The following is a 14,664-nucleotide window of genomic DNA, read 5'->3' as shown; positions in this document are numbered from 1 at the left end:
GCGGACCGGGTTCGGCACACCTGCTACTTCTCAATATTTATTGTGCTCTGAAGAGAAAGCCACATAATATCTCTTTGTACACAGATTTTTTGTATAAGGGCGCGTTTTAACACACTATAATATACAAATATATGTATATATATATAAAGAAAAATGTCACACTTTCTTTAATTCTTTATTAAATTTTATAAGAAACTGTTAACATAATTAAAGACTCTGAGTAACGCCGCGAGTTTTTTTCGGACAAATAGTGTTAATGTTACATAACTTGTTTAGGTATAAATCGTTAATATTAGATGCTTAAACTTCTTTGAAGTCGTTTAAAAAGTGGGTAATTCTTGATCAAAAATAATTCTCCAATTTCTACTAATCTCTCTCTTTTAATCACAGCGTAAACTTCATTTGGTAGAGAAAGATGAGAGAGTTGTTAATAGTGCAATGAGATTATTTTATAAAGGCTAGTACCTAAAGCATTCCACCTTGACTAAGACTTCACCTTAAATTGAAGAACTCATTAACATATAAAAGTAAGGAGAATTCTTTATTTAGTTGTCTTTGTACAATTGTGAATTTTTGCCTAATGTTACGTTTCGCGAATGTGATGTTTTTATTATAAAGACGTGTCGGGACTAGAAAAATATTTACGGATGTCGTCAAAACGTGTGCTGATGTATGGACGTAGTTTGCGTTTGAATCGCACTATTTGTTCACGCACATTCTCTATGGCAGTTTTTATGCTGGGGATTGATGACGTAACCTATGGGGTAGAAAATTTTATGCGAGAGGATAGTGTACTCGTATAAGGTAGTAGGTTTTTGAAGTGTAAACTGAAATATCAAAATAAATATTATCGCCGTTTAGTTAATAATAATAATATATTCTCAAATAAAGTGGTGCAGTTAGATTTATTAATTATATAAAACCGCACAATTAGCCATATAAAAATAGACATACGATTGTCATATTAATTATCGTAATGTCATAATAATAAGATCGGTTAAATTATTGTAAAAACTTATAGTTTATATACACTCGGCGTGGAATTAATGTCTTTAAAACTTTAATAATTAAGTTCCAAATTTACTAAACTACAGAAATATAGACTTGCATTGCTTTACAATTCTTTACTGTGTAGTTGTATTCAGCGAAATAATATTGTAAATTTGTAATTTATAAATAATATCGAATAGAAAACCATTATATGCAAAAGTCGAATTGTATGCACGTGTAATGTAGTCTTTAATTTGTGATTTCTAAATCTAATCACTCTACTAATGACTGTAATGACTACAGCATCCATTTGGAAACAGAATTATCAGTTGCAACAATCTTGTGCAGTTATCGCGTACTGTGCACATAACACCATTTTGCCTTTAAAATCTCGCTATCAAAACTCAGGATTTTCCTAATTAAACTGGAGTTTGCTTTAAAGTTTCTTTATAAGAAAGGCACGAAGGCACTATTAAGAGGTGCAGGGATAATGAACAGTGAAACAATGAAGGTTTTCAGCTTCACCCTTGGTACACTTTTCTTAATGGATTTTCAAATTTTAATAATTGCTTATGAAAAGGCTTTTGATCTAACAAAGGCTTAAACCGTTGACTTTTAAATAGATGGTGGAAGTTTGAAATGTAACCTATATACTTAAACATTGAAGAATAAAATGTAGGAATATATAGTAGGCAGAAAATGTGCAAACTTGTGTCTTCTTGGGGTAAATTGGAGTAGATTTAGTCTACCAAACTCTACTTAGCAGAGCATATCGTTCAAATGCAGAAAAAACAGGGTCGGGGATAGGTCACAGCCTTGTGGGACCCTAGCGATCTCGGGTTTAAGGTCGGAATATGCTCCGGCGATGACGACCTTGATGCTCAGATCGGCCAGAATGCTGGAGATCCAGTCGCATAATTTCTCAGGGAGCTCGTAGGCTGTATGAAATTTACATCACTGTGGGAATATTTTATGATGTAATCGTTTTCATTTCGCTAAGTACACTAACTGCTCCCGGCTCGACTAACGGTTCCCGCTGTTAATAAATGAATACATGTGGATGGAGTTTAAAATTAGTTTCACGTTGACGTGGCTATATTTTAGTTTATTGTCTATTGTTTTAACAGTGGCAAATTCAAATTAAAAGTGCTTTTGTTTGGAGCACTTATTATGTTTTTTTTGTCAAAATGAAGAGTTATAATATTTATATGGGATATCATAATACGAAGCAGTTTTATTAAATACCTTTTTCTAAACTAAAGAATAACAGATCACAGACAGTCTTTCCTCTCGATCGCAGTTATGGAGACTGTCAACTGTAGAACGATCGAATGCGCGCGTCAATGCCTCTTTATCTGTGTTGGCAATCATTTTCTTGTTAAGTAAAGAAACTATCCTGAAGATACTATTGATATCAGAATCGACTACGCTCTGCGTTGAAAGCTGAAGGCGTTTTAAATAACTGCTGGAATATACTGATAATTATATTGTCGTTAGTTAGAAACAATACGATAATTAGTAAAAGTAGAATTTCATGAACCATATCTTAAATCTTAATACTGATTAGGTAATTTCCTATTGTTTTTGTTGATGAAACTATACAGCTAATTTCACAGTCGCGTGCAAATGTACAAGCTATTTGGACAAACGTTACATAATATTTCAATATTCCTTGCTCCTAATGCTTCGGAACATTAAGCTCGGATTATCGAAGTCTTAGCCGAAGTACTGCGCTCAAACAGTACCAACTATATGCCGTTTATAGAAGATAAGCGATTTTCAAGTTACATAGAATGATTTTAGGTCAAATCATCCACGTAAAACACTAGATAAATTTGTGGTAAATTAAAATGCATCTTTTACATATTTACACACTCAAACGAACACATAATCTACGATTTGCACATTACACGTATTTATTTATTTATATATATAAATTACAGAAGAGCTCCCCTGACACAGCTAATTTTTATTATCGTACAAATTTAATTATATTTTAGTTAAGGTATGAAATAAAAATATTGAATTTGGATTTTCATTATTAGAATATATTTATAAACGAAAATATATATCCAGCTAATAAGTAAATGTATCTATATAATCAAGTATATGAGACGGCAACGGAATTATAAGTTTTCCATTAATAGCAATGTTCGAAAAAATTCTTGCCTTCATTAGGAGATTTGGTTAGCAGTTGCAAATTGTGTTATTTATAGCTAAAATCCTCAAAGCTTTGAATGATAAATTGCAGCTAAAACACTTTTCAAATTCAAACATTTTCATTTGTATTCCCAAATTGCACTTTTATTTCTGTCCGTTCGGACTTTGATCGGATTTGGTACTTTTACAATACTAGGAATTTGCCGAGCGTTCGTTGCACCTGCGCTACCTTTTTTCTATGGCTTTCGTTATTCATGGTTAATACGAGCCTTTGAATATATTACAACGTGGACACGTTCACGTTTCTTTTATTTGAATTTTTACTACAAAGTGCGTTTTTAAATTAACTGCACCATTTGTAAAAGAATGTGTTCATTTATTTATGTTTTAATAAAAATTAATCAGTGGCGCTACAACCTCTTTAGGTCTTGGCCTCTGATTTCTGAATCTGTTTCATGATCATTTTTAAATCGTATATGCAAGTAGGTGATCAGCCTCCAGTGTTCCACACGTCGTCGACTTTTTGTGTCTAAGATATGTCGCTTTCCTCACGATGTTTTCCTTCACCGTTCGAGCAAATGTTAAATGCGCACATAGAAAGAAACTCCATTTGCACAGCCGGGGATCGAACCTACGACCTCAGGTATGAGAGTCGCACGCTGAAGCCAACACTGCTCCATTTATGTTTTTAATACCTATAAAGTAAAGTCTCTTACCAATTGGATAAAGCGGTAAGATTAACCATAAGTCTCCCTATTACGAGAGTGTTATATGATATTAATAGTAGTATTCTATTATAATATGAAACTTACTATTTGTTCACGAAAATATATTATGTATATTCTAATTTGCTATACCTTGGTAATTGTCTTTTACGTTTCTTTGTTATACCCGTTCTAACAAGTAGTTGCCGTGAGAAATTTTATCCAGATCGTAGCACGACGTGTAATGTGGAAATACAACACCGCAGGTACTTGAAAGGAACTCAATGGTAACATAAACTGAAATTGTACCCTACATTTTAATCCAACGAGCAAAAGAGAACTTTGTGTGTTCAAGAGCTTTTCAAGCTCTAGTTGAAGTAAATAGTTACACTACGCTCGAGACCCTAAACATTCAATACACTCACTATATCAACTATATAGGATTGAAATATTTCATTAAATACTAAAATAGTAGTTGTATGCAAAAACATACCAGACAATTCTGGACGAGCGTCTACTGTCTCTACGCCGTAGAGGTATAGAAACTCGTAGCAAGCGTAGCTTTCTACGAGTTTCTACGACGGTTACAATAAACGCCACTTTATTTAATATTTAAAAAATGGTATAATTAATTAGTAATCACACATAATAAACATTCTAATTGCATACATATAAAACGAAACTATAGTCTCATAGTTTAAATTTTTAACTCGACAAGCGCTAGTAGGATAACCTATTTATTTAGAAATATACATTCGAGCGTCACTATTTATTTGTCAAATATTTGCAAAAATCAAAACAACGAAGTGGAATACATCGTTTTTGTTTGCTTTTCAAGCTTGGTTGGAGGCTTGTTTTGCTTTCGGGTCGTCAATTTTTTATAGAAGTATTGTATAAAATTGTAATGTATATAAAACGTTGTTTTATCTTATATACTAGCTTTACCTCACTCTATGTAGCTCCCTGTAGTATAACCTGATTAAACGGACTATATAATACAATAATATTTTTTTCAACGAACAATTATTACCGAAATTATAACTCAGAGTTTAAATCAAACAAACTCCTCGACGTTTTAGATCAAATTCAACTATTTTTTGTTTTTAATTTTTTTTAGAACAAAAGTATTTATGCGAAACGGTTATTGTTATCCAAATTGTAATATAAAGAGACATAACTATACAGAAAAAATTGTAGCATATACCTATTTTTTTTTTTTTTTTTTTTTTTTATGAGGTGGAAATGCACTTCTGCAGGCCCGCATCAAGAAACGAACTTAACGCGGGGACTGTGGGGCTGGATCTACACTCAAAACCCTCTGCTATTCAGAGGGGTAGCGAGACCCTACCCACTAAAACCACCTCAGCCCATCACACGCCCTTAAGATGGGCCCTCGGGGTTCGCTAGGCATTCTACCCAAGGGACCCGGGCTTATATCCGACATAGAGAGCTAATCATGACCTGCGGTTCCGGGCTACTCGAGGTCGAGCCCCCAACCTTGAACTACCGGTCCTTCTACAGGCATCCCCAGACCTCTCCCTCAGTCGCTCAGCTGCCTCCTTCTGCAGCATTACATGCTCACAGAAGGAGACCATTGCACTCCAGGCCTCCTCGCTCCCTAGCATTGCTATTATAATACCCGGTAAAGTGAGGTCCGCCCCTATAACCGATACCAGGTCATGACGCTCCCTTGTCCAGGTGACACACTCAGCCACAGTATGCTCCGCCGTGTCATTTGGAGCGCCGCACGGTGGCACAACGGATGTATCTCCCTTCTAGGCACCTTATGAAGATACCGACCAAAGCATCCATGCCCAGACAATATCTGCGATAGCCGAAACGTCACAGCACCCCAATGTCTATTCACCCAGTCTTTTAGGACTGGGCGGATTGCCCCTACCGTCAATGCACCAGCGCGGGGCGTAGCAAGATCGTCAGACCACCTTTTAAAAAGAATGTCTCTGGCATGACGCCTCACATGCCCCGCTATTTCCCCCCATGTGACGTTCCCGCTATCCATTACCTCGGCCTTCGCGCGGTATGAGGCAGCAATCACTTCTACCTCCCGCTCCCAAGGAGGAGTACCAGCTAACACACAGGCCGCCTCAAACGATACTGTACGGTAGCAGCGAGCTGCCCGAGCCGCGATCACTCGCTGCGGCCTCCGTATAAGCATACGGTTCGTCCGCCTGCTCAGCGCGTCGTCCCAAATGGGGACCCCGTACAGGGCCATACTGCGAATGATTCCGCAGTACAGCCGGCGCACGCTTTGGCATGGGCCTCCAAGGTTAGGCAAGAGCGTGCCAAGTGCTCCTGCCGCCCTCACAAGTCTCCCCTCGAGAGATTTAAAATGGGGCTCGAAATTCCAGCGACCATCTAAAACAAGACCGAGATATTTCATGGAGGGGGCCACCGGAATCCTAAGGCCTTCAATCACCAATGCCGCCCCCGAAGGAGGACCCATCTTTGGGCCATGAAATAGCAGGGCTTCCGTTTTGTCAAGGGACACCTTGAGACCCAGGGCCTGGATCCGCCTAACAACAAGCCTTGTACCGGCCATCGCAAGCTGAGCCACCTCCCCAAATGACCCTCCGCTCGCTACGACTAGAGTGTCGTCTGCATAGCAGAAGAGGCGCATCCCAGGAAGCAGTGCACCTCGCAGCACCCAATCATAGCTAATATTCCACAGAAACGGTCCAAGAACTGATCCCTGTGGAACTCCGCACATCACCGGATAGCGAACGATTTCTCCCTGTCCGTTCACAATAGCGACCTGTCGTCCTTCCAGATAGCTCCCTACTATTCGGCGCAAGTACAGGGGAACCTCGAAAAATTTAAGGGCCTCTCTGATCACGCCAAATGGAAGGCTATTAAAGGCATTAGCAATGTCGAGAGACACTGCTAACGCCCTCCCACCCCGCTCGACTACACTCTTGGTGTGCTGTTTTAGGTCCGTGAGAGTATCGATTGTAGAGCGACCAGCCCGGAAGCCATATTGGGCTTCGTCCAGGTCCGGCCCGACGATCGAGAGGTGACGGCCCAAACGAGAGGCAATAATCCATTCCAACGCCTTACCAGCTTCGTCTAAGAGAATTATGGGCCGGTAAGCTCCAGGGCTGTTCGGCGCACGACCTTCCTTTCGGATGAGACACAATTGGCCCTCCTTCCATGCTATCGGGAACCGTCCACTACGTAGACATAAGTTAAACAGACCCCGAATGGTTTCCCCCATGTGGGGAAAAGTTACCGCTAAGACCCTAGCATGCAAGCCATCTGGACCTGGTGCCTTCTTTCTGCTCTTCAGGCGACAAAGTATGGACTCTATTTCTGGGTCAGTCACCTCAGGAGCTTGCTCTCTATCGACGTCCCCCACCACCACCGAGGTCACCATTCTTGGAAGGACGATGTTCGGAGGCAAAGGGAAAAGCCCCGAGATCACATTATCAAGCAAGGTGGGCTCAAGAGTCTCTGTTAGTGGAGCCCCTGCGCCCTTCAGCCTTTTCCGAGCTGCTCGGTAAGGGCGCCCCCAGGGATCACTGTCTAACTCCTTTAAGAACATTTTATGTGCCTCGTTCTTGGCGTCTAAGATGGCCACCTGAAGAACCTTCTTGTGTCTACAGTAGGCCAACCGCAATCCCTCTCTGACCTGCGGATCATCACTTCTTCGTCGGCAACTCCTAAGATAAGTCCTCCTAGCACTACTACATACCCTGCGAAGCTCTTCGATTTCCCGGGTCCACCAGTAGACTGCCTTCCGCAGAGGTGGCGGTCTCCACTTAGGCATGGAGGCGTTGCACACCTCAGTCATGTTCCGTTGGAGTCTGCGGACGCCTTCTTCTACGCATTCAACCGGGGTTGAATCCGCACACCACGCCTGAACAATGGCAACCTCTTCCGCTCGCTCCCGGTTAAGTCGACCAACAGTCCAACGCGGAAAAGTCCGACGACTGGTCCGCGACCTCAGAGGTGGTCCTAAAGAAGCATTTACGACAAACCTAATGTAACGGTGATCTGAAAACGTCTCCAAATCCCTCATTACCTCCCATCCAGACAATCTCCATGCGAAGTTTGAGGAAGCAAGCGTGACATCTACCCGTGACACTCCCTGTGGTCGTACACATGTAGGCTCCGTCCCCCTATTTATAAATATAAGCCCTAACTCCGCCGCCCACTCCTCCAGAAGCGGCCCCCTTGGGTTTACAGAAGTGTCACCCCAGGCGGTGGACCTAGCATTTAAATCTCCCATCAGGATAACTGGCCTGGGCAAGGCCCGCTGGATCGCACGACCCAAGTCACCAATAAAGCTTTCGAAATCTCTAAGCGGCTTGTTAGGGGAGAAATAAGTGCCTATTACCGAACAAAGCCCCCAGTCAACCATGACAAACCCAGGCCCCCTTTCTCTAAGGGTAATAGCCATATCCATCGGACTTACGATAACAGCCACCACCCCCAAAGTGTCTCCCATCCAGTGGCTCCGCTGAGCCACGTAGTATGGTTCAGAAACAACCGCAACTTTCGCCCCCAGCTCCGCCATGGACTGCAAGAACAAGTCTTGCGCCGCAGCGCAATGGTTTAGGTTCCCTTGTAGAAAGCTGGTGCAATTTCTATCCATATTAATCAGACATTGCACCAGACTCCCCAGGGATGAACACCTCCGGCGAAGAATGCTCCGCAGCCACAATAAAACCCCCTTTGCTAATCGGTGGAGGCTTGCAAGCCCGTCCACCCATTTTATGCCCCGCTGGTACTCCAGCCGAAGCACAGACCACGCAATGTGCCTGCAAACCGCAATCACCAGCCTTATGTCCAACCTTCCCGCACCTATAACAGGCCATTCCTAAATCCACTTCTGATGTACACACTTCTCTTGTATGCCCCAGTCGCATGCATTTAAAACATCTTAAAGGTCGTTCTTCGCGTATCTCTACTCTGGCCGAGCTCCACCCAATAAGAAGCCTCCCTTCGGCTACCTTCTTGGCAGCAGAGATGGGACATAAGATAAATATGTCCCCCATACCATTGTCACGCCTAAGAATTTGCCCGGGCTTTATTTGGTGAGCAGAGCAACCACCCTTAGCTGCCACGGCTGCCACCACCTCCTCAACGGTAATGCTGTCGTCGAGGTCTCGGATGTAAAGATCCGCACATTTGACGGGTCTCTCCACCCGAGCCACGTCCGCCAGCACCTCCCGAAGGCTCGCCGCGAGGCGGTCGGCCTTTTCCCCCCTCTGGGAACCCGGGATTTCTAGCATCCGCGCCCCTGTAGCAGTTGTACGCACGCTCACCCTTTCAATGCCCAAACCTGTCAGGCTGATGTCCTGCTTGGCTCTGGACAGAAGGGCGGCGTACGTGAGGCCCCTTTCTGCCGCCTCCTTCCGCAACGTTAGAACAACAGCAGCAGTAGTAGGCTCCACGAGCGTCCGCGTAGTATTGCGCTCAGCCTGCCCATACTTTACACCCCCAAGACCATTTTGCCTCAGACCAGGTTTTGCTTGGGATAGTCCTCCAACTGGCAGCCTCAATGGTTCAGGAGGCACGGCCTTCACCAGGGGCGTTGCAGAGGATGCCACACCAGATGTCCCGCAAGTGTGTTTAGATGTGGAAACCGCCTTTGATTTCTTTCCCTTTTTCCCCGTCACCGTCGACCAATTCTCAGTCACCTCCATGACAACATTGCCTACCTCAGATGTCTCCCGCCGCGCAGCAAGCCCCTCGACTCCACCAAAAGAACCCACATCTACTACCCGCGAAGCCGCCAGTGGAGGACGAATGGTCGGCATCGGGAGGAGGCGATCTCCAATTCCAGCTAGCTTAGCATCCATCATGCCTCCCACCGCCCGCATCATGTCCGCCAACAACTCCCCTTTAACTTCCGATACAAACCCCGCCATAATTTCGCGGAGTCCATTCACCGATAGACCCGCTAATTCGTCCGACTGCTTGTTTCCTCTCGACATCTCCATTCTTAGAGCGACCATTTGCTTTTCCTGTTCTACAGAACGGGCTGTACGCTCGGTAAAGTCCCGTCTAAGGGCACAAATTTCCGACTCAAGGTCAGACACTCGGGCCCTCAGCCGGTTATTATCTCTTTCGAGACGCCTCCCCTCATCACCCTCCAAGCACCGTTCTGCAAGGTTTTCCACAATCTCGCCCAGGTCTTTTGCTGCGACCTTGAGGTCACGGACAAAGTCCCCTTTTAGGTTCTTCGACTTCGCCGCAATCTCCACAATACGACGAACCTGGGCCACCATCCGTTCCCTCAGTTCAGGCACCTCTTTAAAAATCACGTCATTAATGTCACTAGACATTAATGACGTGGTTCCCGTCCTCTCAGCCTCTAAGGCAGCGCCTGAGGCGCCCTCAGAAACATCCGCCTCTTCCTTGCGCCTAGCCTCCCTACGATCACTCCGCAATTGGCGTTCCAAAGCTGAACGAGCCACTTGCTCCACCATCTCCCGCTCAGCCTCCTCGAGACCAACTGCGTGTTTCACAGCCTTCTTCTTACTCGCCTTCACCACAACAGAGGGGGGCGACAGGTCACGTATAAATTCCCGCCTCCGGGATCCAGAGCGAGACCTACTCCTTCTGTCACTCTCGGCCATCTTGCCGACAAAAATTGGTCCAGGCCCCTTATGGAGACCTGGCCTTGCCCGTCCAGTAATGTGTCTTTCACTATCACACCAAAATTAGTGTAAGACCCATTACCAATAGAAAGAAAGAAGAAAAAGCTTACTATCTAAACAATATAAATACTATAAACTTAAATTCTAAAATCTTAATCTATACACACTTAGAATTCATACGCTTAAACTGAAATCACCGCCGCTAGTCGAGATGACGTAATCACACACAAATGGGGTACCGCCAATTCCTCCCAGCCGCAACTGACACACACAATGGGTCTCTATCCCTTATACAAATATATATACACACACAGCTTATTACGCCACGCCCTTGGATGACGCAATACGCGCAGATGGCGTAATTCACCCCCGGTTCCACCAGGCCGCCAACGACTTATCCAATGACCAATCGCTTCAACAGTAGTGGTTATTTCTTAATAAGGACCAATACTCGCACACAGTGGGTCACTGTCCCTTACACAAAGTGTAGATACCACACAACTTATTATAAATCTTCGCGCTTCAAGACACTATCGTCACGCGCAGACACAGATATAATATTTATTGTGTCCAGCTCCATCCAGACACCAAGGTCTTAATAAATTCCTTGCAATGATTTAATCTGGACCATACAGACACATAGAATGGTCACTCCAGCACGTAAATAACACATAAAACACATCACGCGCTTACGCATTCACAAATAACTAAGCGCATGCAGAGCGCGTACCACACGTGCATTCTGTAGGCGCGTCGGACGCGACTCCCAGCATATACCTATGTACATACAGGGTCAGCATACGGTCGACATCACAAGTATGTAATCAGCAGAATATGCAGCTGCAATTAAGTAAAGCGAGTCTCATAACAAGAGGGTTTTGTCTAAACTAAACACAACGAGCATTTAATTCAGCTCGGTTTGTGAGGCAGGTAACAAATAATTCCGCTTAGTAACTGTTGGACTAGTCGAGTAACTATTACGAATTGCGATCGTTGGAATGAGTGAGATGGTATGCACCTGCTTTCACTACGCATGGCCAGTGTATAAGGAAGATTTGTACGTAGAATTCTATTGGAAAATAGTTTTATTTTTATTGAATTAATAGTTTCACTTGTTGATTATTACTTTATCTAGGTATAACATCTGTATCTCGATGTATGTTCAAAAACATTATTTGGCTTTTTATTTTACATACCTTGTCACTGTAAGTGAATTTAGCAGTTGTACATTATAACAAAATACATAAGCTGCCCACTGAAATATTTCAGAACGAATTCAAATTTGGGTCCTTCAAGAAAAGAGCGTTCCCATTCTGAAAAGGCCGGCAACACACTTGCGTTTTGAGAACGTGAATATTCAAGGGCGGCTTTTTTGGCGGCCGTTTGCCTACTGTTCAATAAAAAAAATATTGTTACTACCTTATTAAAAATTTGTATAAAACTACACCTTATTAATATATTTGTAAATATTAATTAACTTATTTTCCTAAAACGCTTAGAAATTCAAGTAATAATTAATAATTACATATTATTTGATTTCTCCGAGCACACTTTCAACGTGCACAATAAAATTCCTTAGATATTCTCGCAATTTTCTTGTTATAATTTTTAGTACATTCCCCTTGCTGATAATATGAACAAAGTTCGCTTGCTGACAAGGGTCCAAATCAGAGATATTAATTTGTAGGGTGCGTTGTAAATTAACCGTCGTGAGTTAGTACGCAACCGAGTTACCCAGGGTAATTTGTAAGGCCGGCAAGCAATAATTTTCGACTCCGGGTACCGTGCGCCCGGATTAAAGTAATACCCGGATTAGCTGTGCGTGTGTCCACTGCTTTAAAAAAACTGTAATTGCCGTGTCTATGCTCAATGATTCGAAAATGTGTATTTGAAATTGGAATTTTGAATTGATCGTTGTTTTAGTTTGAAAACAATTTGCAATAACGATTGATGAAGTGATTGTTGAGAATTCAATTTATTTTTATCTGTTATTGCGGTTAAAAAAGCTTCCCGCGGATTTCAAGTTTAAATAGAGATTCGTCTTGTTTCTTCGAATATAGTTACCGCTATGGCTAGGTTTTGCTTGAATTCATTTCTCGGATAAGGTGTCGTTAACATTATTATAGTATTCAATTATAGGCATCTGCATATTAATCAAACTTTTTATTTATTAATAATTTTTAAATTAATCATGTTCGGCTACTAACGTTTAATTATGCCTCGGTTAATGGTCTACTATTAAATTGGGGTAACAACATTAAGCATTTGGTTATAACTTCAACAGGAAAAACGCAATTTCAGAAAAGAGGCATAAAATTATGACTTCATTTACATTTATTTAAATGTACCTTAACTATGCTGGCTGAAGCACCCTTGGCACATTCAACACACCAGTCGTATGTTAACTATGAATAGGTGAATAAAAAATGAATTACATAAAACGGTGGAATATGTAAAGCCAAGAGATAAAGCCAATTTTGTTCAGACTTTACGAACACATGGTTTTTGAAGTGAAGTGGTGAACTTGGTTAGCGGCTATATATTTAAAGTTTGCTGTGCTTTTACCAATAAATAAACGTCAATAACATATTTATTTATTTTATTATTTACAGGAAACATAATATTTAATATATTAAATACGAATAAATTATCTGTTAAACGCATTTTGAATATAACAATATAATTTAAGTTACAAATGAAAATTATTAGCTAATGAAACTTTTAATAGGAACAATATGATATGAAAGCTAATACGATTTGGATTCATTAGTATTACGAATTAGTAATATTATTTATATAATAATTCAGACTTTAACAATACAGTTATGAAAGCCACCACGTGTTTACACGTGCGGCTGACCTAAATATAGTATATGAGGAGTACACGTGTCTAGTGATCGATTACTTCAGAAAATGTATATACAGTATTAATCTAGTTTTCCCTTATCTTTTCTCTTAAGTCGTGTGACGGTGCGGTTCTGAACTAAGGGCACGTTTTCTAATTATGGCCATGTATCAATGATATTAACACGTGGTGAAAAATCTATCCTTGCAGGGTCCTTCAAGAAAAGAGTACCAACTCTTAAAAGGCCGCTCAACGTACTCGCAAACAAAGAGTTTGAGTGTTCATAGGCAGTGTCACTTAACATCGAGTGACCCGCCTTCCCGTTTGCTATAAGAAGACTAAAATAATTACAATTTTAGCTGCAATAGTCTTCTCTTATCTATCATCAGCTAAGTTAGTCAGAAGAATTTTAGAATGCTTACGTGACTCCAAGATTCCTCAATATGACGGTGAAGGTATACAGTAGATAGGCCTGTAATTGCATGTCCCACACTCTAAGAGAAAATTTTCTTTGTGTGTTTGAAGGCGTCCTGTATTATTTTCCGTTTACTATTCAATTCAAATACTTTGGAATAGCAACAACGAATATTTTAGTCTCCAAAGATTTTATAGCAGCCGTCCAGTCAATGAAAGCGTAGTTAAATGTAGACCAGTGCTGCGTAAATTCTCAGGTCAACGAGCAATGCGCTAGTTTATTTGTTTCATTCACCCGTGAACCATAGAGTAAAGCTAGTGATGTCATACACCCTAATACTATGTTGGGTACTGCCGTGTGTAGCTACAATGCATTTAGAAGTTACTAAAAAAAGCTGTATTAGTGCCCTTTTAAAATTATAATTATTTATGTAAAGTGACTTTATAGTAAATTTTAAAGTTCAATATCTGAAATTATTCCCATTATAGCCAAACCTATAGCAACATGTATTTAATCAAAAACAAATATGCGCCTACAAGCGTCATACATTATATTATAAGAATCTTACCATACGCGTCTGATTCTGAACTGAGGTAGTGCTTTCTAATTCCGAACAAATCAATGAGATATTAAAACTTGCATAAATAAAGCTTCCTTTATTTCGCAACCAACGCAACGCAAACTTGATACTTAAATCGCTAATAAACTATTGTTGATTGTGTTATACTATATAATAGGACTAACCTTTTTTAATATGCGCTTCTTCTGTCCTAAAAACTCCAATTTAAAAAATAACAGTACTCAACCCTAACTCCAATTTTACAATTTCGATTAATGAATGTTTTTTGCAGTATTGACTGTCAATCTATTTAACCTTTTTGCATCTTTATCAGAAGAAACAGCAATTCTGAAAAAGAGCTCGATTGT

The 14,664-nt window shown here is 41.3% G+C and overlaps 1 protein-coding gene across 1 annotated transcript in view; it reads left to right on the top strand.

Moving 5' to 3' along the window:
* LOC111003975 (furin-like protease 2) overlaps nt 1-14,664 on the top strand; it is a 166,233-nt gene that overhangs the window by 133,795 nt on the left and 17,774 nt on the right. The gene's annotated exons all lie outside the window — the stretch shown is intronic.

This window comes from Pieris rapae, chromosome 5 (genome assembly GCF_905147795.1).
Source record: "Pieris rapae chromosome 5, ilPieRapa1.1, whole genome shotgun sequence".
NCBI classification, from domain to species: domain Eukaryota; kingdom Metazoa; phylum Arthropoda; class Insecta; order Lepidoptera; family Pieridae; genus Pieris; species Pieris rapae.
This window is presented reverse-complemented; position numbering and strand designations above follow the sequence as displayed.